The sequence below is a fragment of the Calliphora vicina genome, chromosome 3 (genome assembly GCF_958450345.1).
Source record: "Calliphora vicina chromosome 3, idCalVici1.1, whole genome shotgun sequence".
NCBI classification, from domain to species: Eukaryota; Metazoa; Arthropoda; class Insecta; order Diptera; family Calliphoridae; genus Calliphora; species Calliphora vicina.
Genome location: NC_088782.1, coordinates 125917018 through 125929363, shown reverse-complemented (window position 1 = coordinate 125929363; position 12346 = coordinate 125917018). Strand labels below are relative to the sequence as shown.

At 30.0% G+C, this 12346-nt stretch overlaps 1 protein-coding gene across 2 annotated transcripts in view; it reads left to right on the top strand.

The window, feature by feature from the left end:
• The first annotated feature begins 1163 nt into the window (after positions 1-1163).
• The window catches only part of LOC135955785 (mucin-2-like), a 39777-nt gene continuing 28594 nt past the window's right edge, over positions 1164-12346 (top strand). For both annotated transcript variants that reach the window (XR_010576295.1, XM_065506147.1), the window contains exon 1: positions 1164-1596. The gene's annotated coding sequence lies outside the window, so the exon portion shown is untranslated. The remainder of the gene's footprint in view (positions 1597-12346) is intronic.

Below are 12346 nucleotides of genomic sequence, written 5' to 3'. Positions count from 1 at the left end.
TTAACCCCATTCGTTAGCCGGTCCTGTTTTAACCCCATCTGTCAAAATTTGTGTTTATGTTTGATAACAAGGCGTATTAATTACCCTATGTCTATACCTGATAAATTTTTGTTATGATAAACGTCCAAATCAATGTGCATTTACGCCTTGGTCCAAATGGTTCCTAGTATCAAGGCGAATTAACAAGTTGAGTGAGTCCCGGCAACAAAAACAACAATGCAAAAACAACAGGCGTATTTAGCAAGGCGAATCTAATAAAGTAACCTCACGAGAACAGCTGATTACAGAACTAGCACGCGATAATGTCAAACTCCATATATAAAAAATATTCGCCGGAACGCCATTATGTCAAACTCCATATATAAAAAATAAATGAATTCGCCTGTATTTATTTCAATTCGTCACTGCTGTCACCTTGTTAAATACGCCTTGCTATTTAGCAAGATGACAGCCAAGGTGCCATCGACAGCACAGCTGATTATAGAAATAGCACGCACAAATGTCAAACTACATATATAAAAAATATCCGCCCGTAGGCCGGTATGTCAAACTCTATATATAAAAAATAAGTGAATTCGCCTGTATTTATTTCAATTCGCCACTGCTGTCACCTTGTTAAATACGCCTTGATGACAGCAGTGGCGAATTGAAATAAATACAGGCGAATTTACTTATTTTTTATATATGGAGTTTGAAATAAATGCGTTCCGGCGAATATTTTTTATGTATGTAGTTTGACATTGACAGAAGACCTACATTAAACCACGGCGAATTAAGAAACAGCTTATTTTATGCACTCACCTTGTTAATGCGCCTTGGTACAGGTGATGTTAAAAAGCCGGCATAATATTATTTTGCATGTTCTTGTGTGCACAAAACGATGGTTTATCCAGACGTAGATTAATAGAAAGAAAATATTCTGATAAAAAAGGGGTTTGTTGGTGAAAATCGTCAATTTACTTTAAATTTTTGCAAATCTTGCGATTTTTTCATAGTTTATGTTAAAAATTTTCATTGGCAACATTCCAAAACATAAACCTAAAAATCCCAGTATTTATGGTTTAAGTCTACACTAACTACCCCAACTAAATCTATATGGCAATGCTACCTCCTACTGCTAGTACCTATTTTAGCATCACTTTTCTATGAGTACCACAGATAACAACTGTGTGCAGAAAATAAAAACCCATAGAAGCGAAAAAATTTTCATGCTCGTTCACGTTAAAATATAAATTAACATTTTATTATTAAAAAAGTTAAATTAATTGAATATAATCTAAAAAAATAATTTAGTGAAGTGTTTGTGTGAGAATTCTCTAAAAATATAGAGTGAAAAATGTGTATTTGCTTGAAGAAAATGAAGTTGAAAAATGTATTATGTCTTTTTCGCTGAGGTCGCCATTTTTAATTTTTCTGTATTAAATTACCTTAAGAAAAAGAAAAAGCATGAAAAAAAAGAAGAAATTTTCAAAGAAAATAGTTACAGAAATTAAAGCAGAAAAATTAAATAATTTCAATATTGTAAAACAAAAAAGTGATTTTAAAGCGTTTAACACAACGATTACTAAAAAACATAATACAAAAGTAATAAAAAACGTAAGTTGCGTCGTTGATATATATTTTTTTTTTGTATTGTATTGTGATTTTACTGTTTTTGCATAACTTTCTTAGTGGTGGTGAGGTGCTTGTATATTTTGGTTGTTGTTGTTGCTTTTGTTAATACAGTAATTTTTCCTGTAGACCAAGTTTGCCAGTAAATTGAGGCAGAGTTTAATTAACGAAGGCCTGCAGTTTTTTTTCCACATTTTTCTGAAAATCAAAATTTTTGTTGGTGCAGGAAATGCCATCAAATGAACAAACAAGCTAAATAACGTGTGTGCAAGATAAATGAATGGGATTTTTGTGTGATTTGGTGAACAAAATAAAATAATTAAAATAAGTGCGTGCAGAAAAACAAGTCTGTTGAGTGTGTAGTGAAAATCGGGTATGTTGTTTTTCTTTTAATTTTTGTTTTCTTTTTTTTTTTTTTTGATATCTGCATTTCTTTGCTCTGGGTATACAACAAACCCAAAGTTTTCAAATACAGACAATACGCATCATTTTTGCATTCGTTTTAACGAGTCCCATAAAAAAAAGAAATGTATAGACCATACATTGATATCAACAACAATATATTGTGTTGCAGTTTTATTGCAGCATTAAAATGTAAAAGCTTGTCTGTATATAAAACACAGATACTTTTGGTTTGCAAATGAAAATACATACAAAAAAAAAAAAATAACAATAAAAGAAAAGAGCATAAGCAATGTGTGAGAATTATCAAGAATTGTACCTGTTCTTGATTTGTTGTTGTTGTTGTTGTTGTTATATGTATTTGACTTTTTCTTTTGTAATTCCTGTTTATTTACATTTTTGCATAGCTTAATGGCGATTAAACCTGTTATTTATTTTCTTCTTCTCTTTTTCATTTGTTTATGTTCTTCTATTCTATTTTTTAATATCACTTGAAATTTTCTTTAGCTTTATGCCACCAGATCATTGAAAGAAATACTCTCAGTCTGCCAGGCTAAACAGTGTGTTCTGAAATTTGTTTACAAAGTGAAAATACAATGAGGTTTCAGTAAAAAAAAGTGATTGAAGTCAATAGACTAAAGAATTTGACAGCAAATTGTGAACAAACTTTTTGAAAGCATCAGTATTAATTTATTTTGGAAGGTGTGTGCATTCGGACACCATAAGGTCCATTGCGATTACCTTTAAGTGTCAGATAAAAAGAAAAATAATACCATTCCTGAAAAAGGTGGACATAAAGAAAAGAAAGATGAAGAAATGTAGCATCATAGAGATAGCATAAGGAGAAACAAAAAGAAAAAATGAAATAGCGGTTACATATTTGAATATACCGTAAAATATCCTTTAAATAGTCAACCTTTCCCCTGATAAAACCTAGTAGGTATCCAATTTACAGCCAGCAACATTTCCAAGTTCATCTAGAAATCGGTTGCATAGCAATTTAAATCTATTTCTTTGTGGACTCGAGCGGTTGAACATAATGTACTCTACTGTCTCCAACTCCTCTCAAACTTCTCTACATCCCCACACAACCTACAAAAATCCTTTGTGACATTATCCCATTTACCTGTAAAGGCGCCAATTGAGCAATTACCTGATACCTATCACTTCTACTAGAATTCTGAGACTACACCTAGCCAACCCAAAACACCTTATATACTTGACAATCCTTCCTACTATTCCAGGATTGGTTGGTGGAGTCATTATACACTAGCAAATCATCATGAATAGATTGACTTTTGAACAACCCTACCAAATTATCCAAATTTACTGTGAAAATCAATCATCTATTCGCACAACTTAAGGCTCCTTTTTGCCTTAATGGGTTTGTTAATAAACAAAATTGCCGATGTTGGCATAATCGGACCTTATTTCGTCAAAAATTAAGCCGGAGCTCTCGTTAGGGTCAATGGAGATAGTTACCGCACCATAATGATTTTTTGTTTGAAAATATGGACAACATTGGCGCTATGTGCCATACGGCGATCGCAACCATCGTTTTATTGAAATCAAAATTTGGCCATAACTTAATTTTGAGAAATGGACTTGTCAATTGGCCTCCAAGGTTGTGCGATTTGACACCTCTCAATTATTTGCAGTGTGGTGACTGATTTATGCTGATAAACCATCAACAATTGACGCCTTGGAGGCCAACATTGTTAATGTTATACGTGACATATGGCCAACAATGCTCCACAAAGTGTTCCAAAATTGGACGTTCAGAATACGCTTTGTCAAGAACAGATGCGGTGTCCAATCTCGAAATCATTTTCAAATGTTAATGCCGTGGTTTACATGGCTTAAAAAACATCTTTGTGTTGTCGGAACATCGTTGCCGTTGAAAGTTCTTGCTTGGGGAAAAACTTCCGGTTGATACAGCTCTCGTTGAGTTGACAATCTTTGGTCGAATGAGACTACGGTCGTTCCGAAGCGAAGATCCAATTGGCCATAAACTGACATCATTTTGAATTAAATAATAGTTATTGGCTTTATTCTTTTTTAGTCTAGTTTTATTTTTGATTCATATTTTGTATAAGAAATGATATGGTTGATATTAATATTATTATAAGGCCAGCAAAAATCCATTATACTTAAACACAAAACAAAATCCTCAATGAAATTTAAGTATACCCACACTTTAGTTGCTATTATTTAACAAAAGGGCTTAATGAGAAACATTTATAAAGGACATTTGCAAACAAAAACAATCTACAATGTTGCTGGTTTGCCAAGGGGAAGTGTAGACAGTTGCTTAAAGAATAAGGCGATATTTTGCAAGGCGATTATGTGTTGTAGAAAGACCGGTTTTCAAAATAGCTTTTTGTTTTAAGTATTGTTCTAAAACAAAAGCTTACAAAACTTACAACCCTAAAATAACTAAGATTATTTACATTTTTTCAATATTAATAAATACCTTTTAAGAATCTAAAATTAAAAGTTTAAAAAATTTGTTGTTTGTTTGATAATGAAGCCTGTGTTTTGTTATAAGCACAAATATGCCGTAAAATTTGGTTTTTAAATTCGCCACCGTTAGAAAACAGGATTGTTAATTAGAAAATGGCAATTGATTGCAAAATATTATATGTAACTTGTTTATTTCATTTTTCTTTTTTTGCTTTTGTTACAAAAACTCCAAATTGTATATTATTTGCATACGCAGCCAGCTTGTTAAACCAAAAAAAAACTTACCACTTAAATAGATAAAAAACAAGAATCATTAAGACTTTCAAAATTGAATTTATTTGCTAAAAGGAGTTAGTTTTCTTTGCATATGCATATGACTACATAAAAATACCTGTATCATCAATAATATTTTCGCAGAAATACTAAAATACTGTACTCCTAACTAGACACAAACTACAACAAAATATCTACAATAAATTATTAAGATACAAACAACAACAACATGTGCAATGTCTAGACTGGATGCATTAATATATATACAATATATTTATACAAACATATGGTCATCTAAAATGCAAAATAATGTAACATCATCACTACTTCATAAGTTTTCAAAAAAATAAAATTGTATCATCAGGCACTTGATTATATGTTTTTACTATGGATAAAATCACTGCCCCGAACTAGTGATTTTATCCATCATTTAGGATGACAACTAGTTTCATAACTAGCTACTTGACTAATTATTTTAACATGTTCATGTCCTAAGCAATTGACCCTATTTAATTACAAAGAGACTGTCTGCTAGCTGGATTCACATATCGGTTACATAGAGTCAGATAGTTTCCTAGCTACTTAACTGGTTACTTAATTAGCTATATAACTAGTTATTTTAACATGTACGAGTGCTAATTGTCCTCAAATTGTCAGTTAAAAAGACATCCAATAACCGATTGCTTGTTTACAAACCTTCATTCGACAACTCTTCAATATATTACTTTTGGTTGGTAAAATAACAACGTTCTAAAGTGCAGTACAAAATAAATATTTAGGGTGACTACACTCTAGATTACTTAGAGACACTAAAATGACAATTGACTTCACGATAGGTTACATGGCATGTGAGTATACTTAAGCATAAGGAAAATAAACTATATCAACACAATTTGTATAAAACCAGTTTGTGCGAATTACTCATAAAATAGTGCATTGCAAAATAAACATTTAAATTGACTACACTCTAGATTACTTAGAGACACTTAAGTGACAATTGTCTATACGATAGATTACATGGGATGTATAAAGTAAACAATTGACCTCTTTCCACATACGTATTCTACAAAATGGTCAGACAGACAATGCTAAAAATTACTAGAATCAATAAAAAATTCCATTTCGAATTTTTTTTTTGTTGATGATACGTTATTTTGCATTTTAGGTGACGATATGTATGAACATAACTCTATGTATGTAAATTTACATTTGTTTGTTTAAGCCACAACATTAGCTTTAATGGCAGACAGACAGAAAAACAAAACAGGCACTTGCTGCTTGTAACAGTGTAATAAAAAAGTTTTGAGACAAAAGGATTTTAATTGATTCAATATTAAGACTTTTTTTCTTACATTTTGTTTAAAAAAGTGACTTCTTTCGATATTTAGTTTTAAGTTAAACTTTTTATATACCAAATTACATTTCGTTACCTTAATATAGAAACGCCCTAACTCGTTTTTTCCCAAAATTTAGTTGTTTTGCATACTTCGATAGATAATCCCGTAATACACAATTAATAAAATAAAATTAAATGTCACAACATTAATTTGGTTGAAGACCTTCATAAAAGTCTGTGTTAAACAAAAATTGCAACTACAGAACTTTAACCCTTTAATGCATATTGTTGCCAATTGTCTACATTCCAGTTCCACTTAATTTTAGACGAATATAAGCTTGATACTAATTCAGATTCAAATTCAGAAAAATCAAATGGAGAACGAAATGTTTCAGCTAAAGAAATTCTAAATCAAACTAAAGCTAAAGGAAATATAATAAATAAAAATCAACTAAATATTTGATATTTTATAGAAAAATAAAAGTAAAAATCATGCACTTAAGGGTTAAGTTTTATTGAGTTGTTTCCTTCTCCTCTAAAGTAATGAAAATGTTAGTTAGGGCCTTTCTATATTAAGGTAGCGATCGCAAAAAACTTAAAAAATAAACAAAAACTTGTAAATCTTTTACGTAGACACAAAACTCATTTTAAAATTGTTATTTCAAAGGATATAATTCACAAAATAAGTGGTAATTTCTAAAACTTTGTAATTTCAGAGTTAATTTTTGGGATCTGTTTATAACCCAAAGATTTGTGAACCGATTTGGTTAACTATACCTGCCTCAAATGAATATAGTGGAAACTATTAATGGAATGATTATACAAATTTGCTGCCTAAATTATGGCCACGATGAAAATATTTCAAAATCACAAATGCAACATAACAAAAACTCATAAAATAATAATAAATTGTCATCAAGACTTTAATCTTTTATAAACTAAACACAATTTAAGTCCAGTCAATGACTCCCTATTCAAGCGTAAAAGAAAGTTTGTATGAATAATTTTCTTAAACACGAAAAACACCAAAACAAGTTATTAATAAATAACTTGATAAGTAATAAACAATTTGTCAGGCAAATATTAAAATATAAACTTTAAGTTTTCTTCTTATTACAAAGTTTAATTTATTGGCTTTAGCCGAAGGCAAAATAGTCACAAGACTTGCTCTTAAAGAAGAATCTGCATAATTTATTGTTCACACTTTTCATACACACTCCCTCAATTTTTTTTTTATTTTTATTTTTTGCTTGCTGCACAATTTTAAGACCCATCAACCACCACCAATTCTTCAGTATTTATTTCTTGCTTTATCTATACATACATTGTATATCAGCACAAAATAAATACAATTTTTTTTTAAAAAATAAACAGCTCTCACTTTCATTAAGAATGAGATATTATTAATACTATATTATAATAAAATATGTATGTATACTAAAAGATTTGCGATTGATAAAATAATAAAAAAAAATAAATTGCCAGCCCAGCCTCAAGCAATATTGGGCATTGTTGTTGATGTTGCTAGCCGGTATGTCATTTATAATATACATATGTATATTTTCTTTTGTTTTAATAGTGATTCAGGAAAATTGACACTGTATGAAAAACTTCAGAAATATGTTAAAGCAGATTGTTGTAAGTTTTGCTAACTAGAATTTGTAATAAGGAGAGAGATACATTATTAAAAAATAAACATAATAAACAGTGGTGGTGTTTGATACAATAGAGCAGCTCTTCTAATCCAACATCTTTATAAAAAAAAGATGTTTTTTATACCCACCTTGAAAAAACACATCGAAATATTTATCGCAGACCTACTAAAGTATATATATTCCGGGTCCTTACGAAATTCAAAGTCGATCTAGCTATGACCTCCGTCCGTCTGTCTGTTGATAGGGCCCAAAGAAAAGAAGCTAGCTGGTGGAAATTTTTCACAAATACTCTCTGTTGATAAGATTTGTTTGAGAATGGTCCATGATTTCCAATAGCCCCATACAAATGTCCCACCGGAATACTGTTTTTGATTTTTGCAAATAATGTGGCTTAATTAGTTAGCGCGTATGATCATTAAGAATGATGAGGGTTTTTCATTTGGCCTAACAATAACTATTTAAATCATATAACTAAAATTAAAACTAATTGCTCTCTAACGACAACATTGATTGACAAATGGACCTCATCTTAGCGGGGTGGTAGATCGGCTCTACGAAGTCTTGATCTCTGTGCGATAACTAGAGATAGCAGATTCAAGTGGAAATGTAGACTTTCTTAAAGTCATCCTCTACTGGTGGTACTTCCAACTCCCTGCGTATTATGTTTTCATTTTGGTCACCCGTCATGGTCCTAAGAATTTAGGAATAGTGACGCGAAAATTATTTTGCAGTTAGTTTTTTACAAGACTTTTTAAAGTATTTATGCCTTTTATAATTTGCAACTAATGTTAAACACCCTTCACCAAATTATACTTTAAAATACAAATTAAACAAAATACAAGATAAACAAAATTTCAAAAATTTTTTTTTCAAAATTTAAAAAAAAAATTTCAAAATTTCAAAAAAAAATTTTCAAAATTTCAAAAAAAAAATTTTACAAAATTTCAAAAAAAAATTTTAATAATGTACAGTGGTGGCCAGGAATTTAAGACAAAAATTGTTTGCTAAATTCCAAGTGATTGTCAATTATTTTTTCAAATATTTCAACAAATATGTATGCATGAGGACTGTTTTAACACACAAGTGTGTTTTATTCGACTGTGTCAATTCATACACATTCACCACGAACACATACAATTTTTCTACAACTTGACCAAAAAATTTTTTTTTTAAATAAACATATTTTCTCACATTTATATCATTATATTTTTATTATTATAAAATATTCGGACCAAATTTCGTATTTTTAGTTCCATTAGTTTCGGTCATATCATGTTATTAACAGCGGATGTTCGCTGAGGTGGGTCAACGTATTTCCACATATCTTTGTCCATATATGTTTTACCGATTTTTCCAAACATTTTTTAGAAACTAGAAACAATAATAAATTTCATACCCTTAAAGGTTCTTTTATTTTGGCTCTATCGCACTCAAAATTCAGTTGATGAAAAAATTCAAGTATTTGTCTTAAATTGGTGGCCACCACTGTATAATAATGTAATAATATATAATAATGTAATAATGTATGATCAAAAAATTAGTTGGTTAAAAAAAATTCGGGTAAAAAATATTTTTCTCTATTTTGACCCATTGTAGGTCCAAATTACTATAGCCTGGAAATATCTATCATTAGATATCCATATTGTCTATATGTATTAATGACATGGTAATCCAGATATAGATAAAAAAAAGGCCAAAAATCTAGGTTTTCCCTGTTTTTTCCTTATATACTATATCTCAGTCATTTGTGGACCGATTTTTCTCGATTTTAATAACCGAGCCGGGAGAATTCCCGATATATTGATGTATCAATTATGTTTGTATGTTATTTGGGGGCTACGGAAAGTTGATTTCAACATACAGACGAACAGACCGACAATATTATATATTTTGTGGGATCGCAAATGAAAAATGTAGAAATTACAAACGGAATGACAAACTTATATATACTACCATTGCCACTCATGGTGAAGGGTATAATAAGAAATTGTTTATTTGAGTTTTTAAAGAATTTCATTAGAAATATTTACTGCTTAACATAATTTAAATATCAAACTACAATCGAATGCAACAAACTGGTTTCAGCTAAGCAAATAATAGAGTGTAATTGACGGTTGTACAAAGTTATTGTAATGTTAAGTAATCTAAATGTTAAGTGGAATGGAAAGAAACAAAAAACAGATTCTAAATTTTTATAATGATTAATAGTTATATAAACTGTCTGTGAAAGACACACTTGCATCACCAAAATGAAATCCAGGCGCGGACCCAGGGGTGAATATAAAAAATGAAAAAAAGAAAAATGTAAAATAAATTTTAAATTTAATTTTTTTTTCACCCCTTAAATGGTTGATTAGCGCCTGAGAAAAACGAAATAAATTATTTTATAAAGGGTCTTCTTATAATGACTTTGTTGTTGCCAAATCACCATGGACGGAAATAGCGTTCAACAACACATGCAAACGATAAAATTTAAATGGAAACTGAACTTAATATTTATCAAAAAATCATCTTCAGCGATTAGGCCCGTTTCAGGAAGAATGGGTACGTCAACAAACAAAATTGTCGGATTGGTGTCGATACCAATCCACATGAGATCCAATGCCGAGCCCAATATATCGATGATTACCAAAATCTTTTGGACTGAATAGGATCATATGGGCCAACGACATGTGGTTTCAACAGGATGGCTCTACGTTTGAGGGCATCATCATCTCACGTTGAGGAGATGTGAACTGGGCACCATATCTAATGGTAGATATTTCAAAGTCCATTGCAACGAAGTAAATAAGGCTATAGGAAGTTAGATCTACAATAGGTCAAAATCGGGAAAAATATTTTTTAACTCAAATATTTTATTCACCAAAAAATTTTTTTAAAAAATTAAAAAAATATTTTTTTTAAAAAATTAAAAAAATAATTTTTTTAAAAAATTAAAAAAATAATTTTGAAAAAAATTAAAAAAAATAATTTTGAAAAAAATTAAATAAATAATTTTGAAAAAATTAAAAAAAATAATTTTGAAAATAATTTAAAAAAAAATTTAAAATAATTAATAAACTAATTTTGTATTTTAAAGTATAAAAAAAATTATGAAAACCTATACAGATTCCATTTGCCTAAAATTATTCAGCCTAACTACAAAAGGCGATTTTAAAGTCGATTTTAAGTCCATAAAGTTTTAAGTCTACAAATTTCAAATATATGTAATTTAAAATGTTGTTTTATTATTTAATAAAAAATCATTTTGTTTTGAACTTTTATGTACATTTTGTTTTTTCATTGAAAAATATTTTCAATTACTTGAATGTACAGTATTGGCCATAACTAAAGCACCCCCTCAATAGATTTTTTCAAAACATAATTTTTTGGATAAAAAATGCTTTTTGAATTCTGATTTGTATATATTTTATTAACTTATATTGTTAATGTTCATATAACATTCATTTAGTAAAAGATAATTTTATGAACAATTAATTTAAAATGATAGATAAATCATATAAAAACACAAAACGCAACGGACAAAACAAAAGCACCCTCTTATAAGATGTTTAAAAATTTGATTACGCTACTGTATATTTGCATTGTGAGTTGACCGGACTGACAAAGAATGGACTTAAAAATTCCAGAAGATAAAAATAATGAAAGGCGTAGTGTGTATGATTTAAGTTTTATACAGTTTATTGTAATAAAAACAATGGCATGGAAAAAGTACTCCAGTGAATTTAAAAATAATGTTATTGAAGACTGGAAGACGGGCTTATCACGACATGAATTGAGTAAATAATATTCAATTAACAGATCAGTTTTTTTCAGGCTCATTTCAAAGTTATTGCAGACTGGTCGCATATCAACGGTGCATTCTGGAGGACGTCCGCGAAAATAAATACGATATTATGATTCCTTGATCAAAAGAGCAATTCAAAAATATCCTACGGCATAATCTAGTCAAGTATGAACATGCTTAAGATTATGCGTTAGTGAAAGAACAATCCGTTGAAGAGTAGTAGAAGTCGGATTATTCAGTTGACGACCAGCAAAAAAACCCATTATATCAGCTAAGAACAAGAAAGCTAGACTGTAGTTTGCCAAAGCGCAGATCGACTAGATTGTCCAAAAATGGAAGACAGTACTGTTCACTGACGAATCCAAATACAACTTAAGAAGTTCCGATGGAATAAGGCGTGTACGCAGACCAAAGGAGAAAGACTGAATCCTAAGTATTGTAAATGAACAACTAAACATGGAGGAGGCAATGTAATGGTCTGGGGTTGATTTTCTGGTCAAGTAATTGGGCCAATTCATAAAATTAATGAGATTATGGATCATTTTATGTACCGTGATATAATGAAAGATGTAATTTTGCCTTATGCCAGTGAAGAGATGCCACTTAAAGGGAGCTTCCAACAGGATAAAGATCCTAAGCACACCTCAACAATTTTTAAGACTTGGCTACAGAGCAATAATATTCAAGTTATTCATTGGACTCCTCAATCCCCCAATATCAATCCTATTGAGAACTTGAGGGATATTGTTAATATGAAAATAAAACGTGAAAATTGCCGAAATAAGGATCGGAAATTTTCACGATTTATTTCAAGCCGTT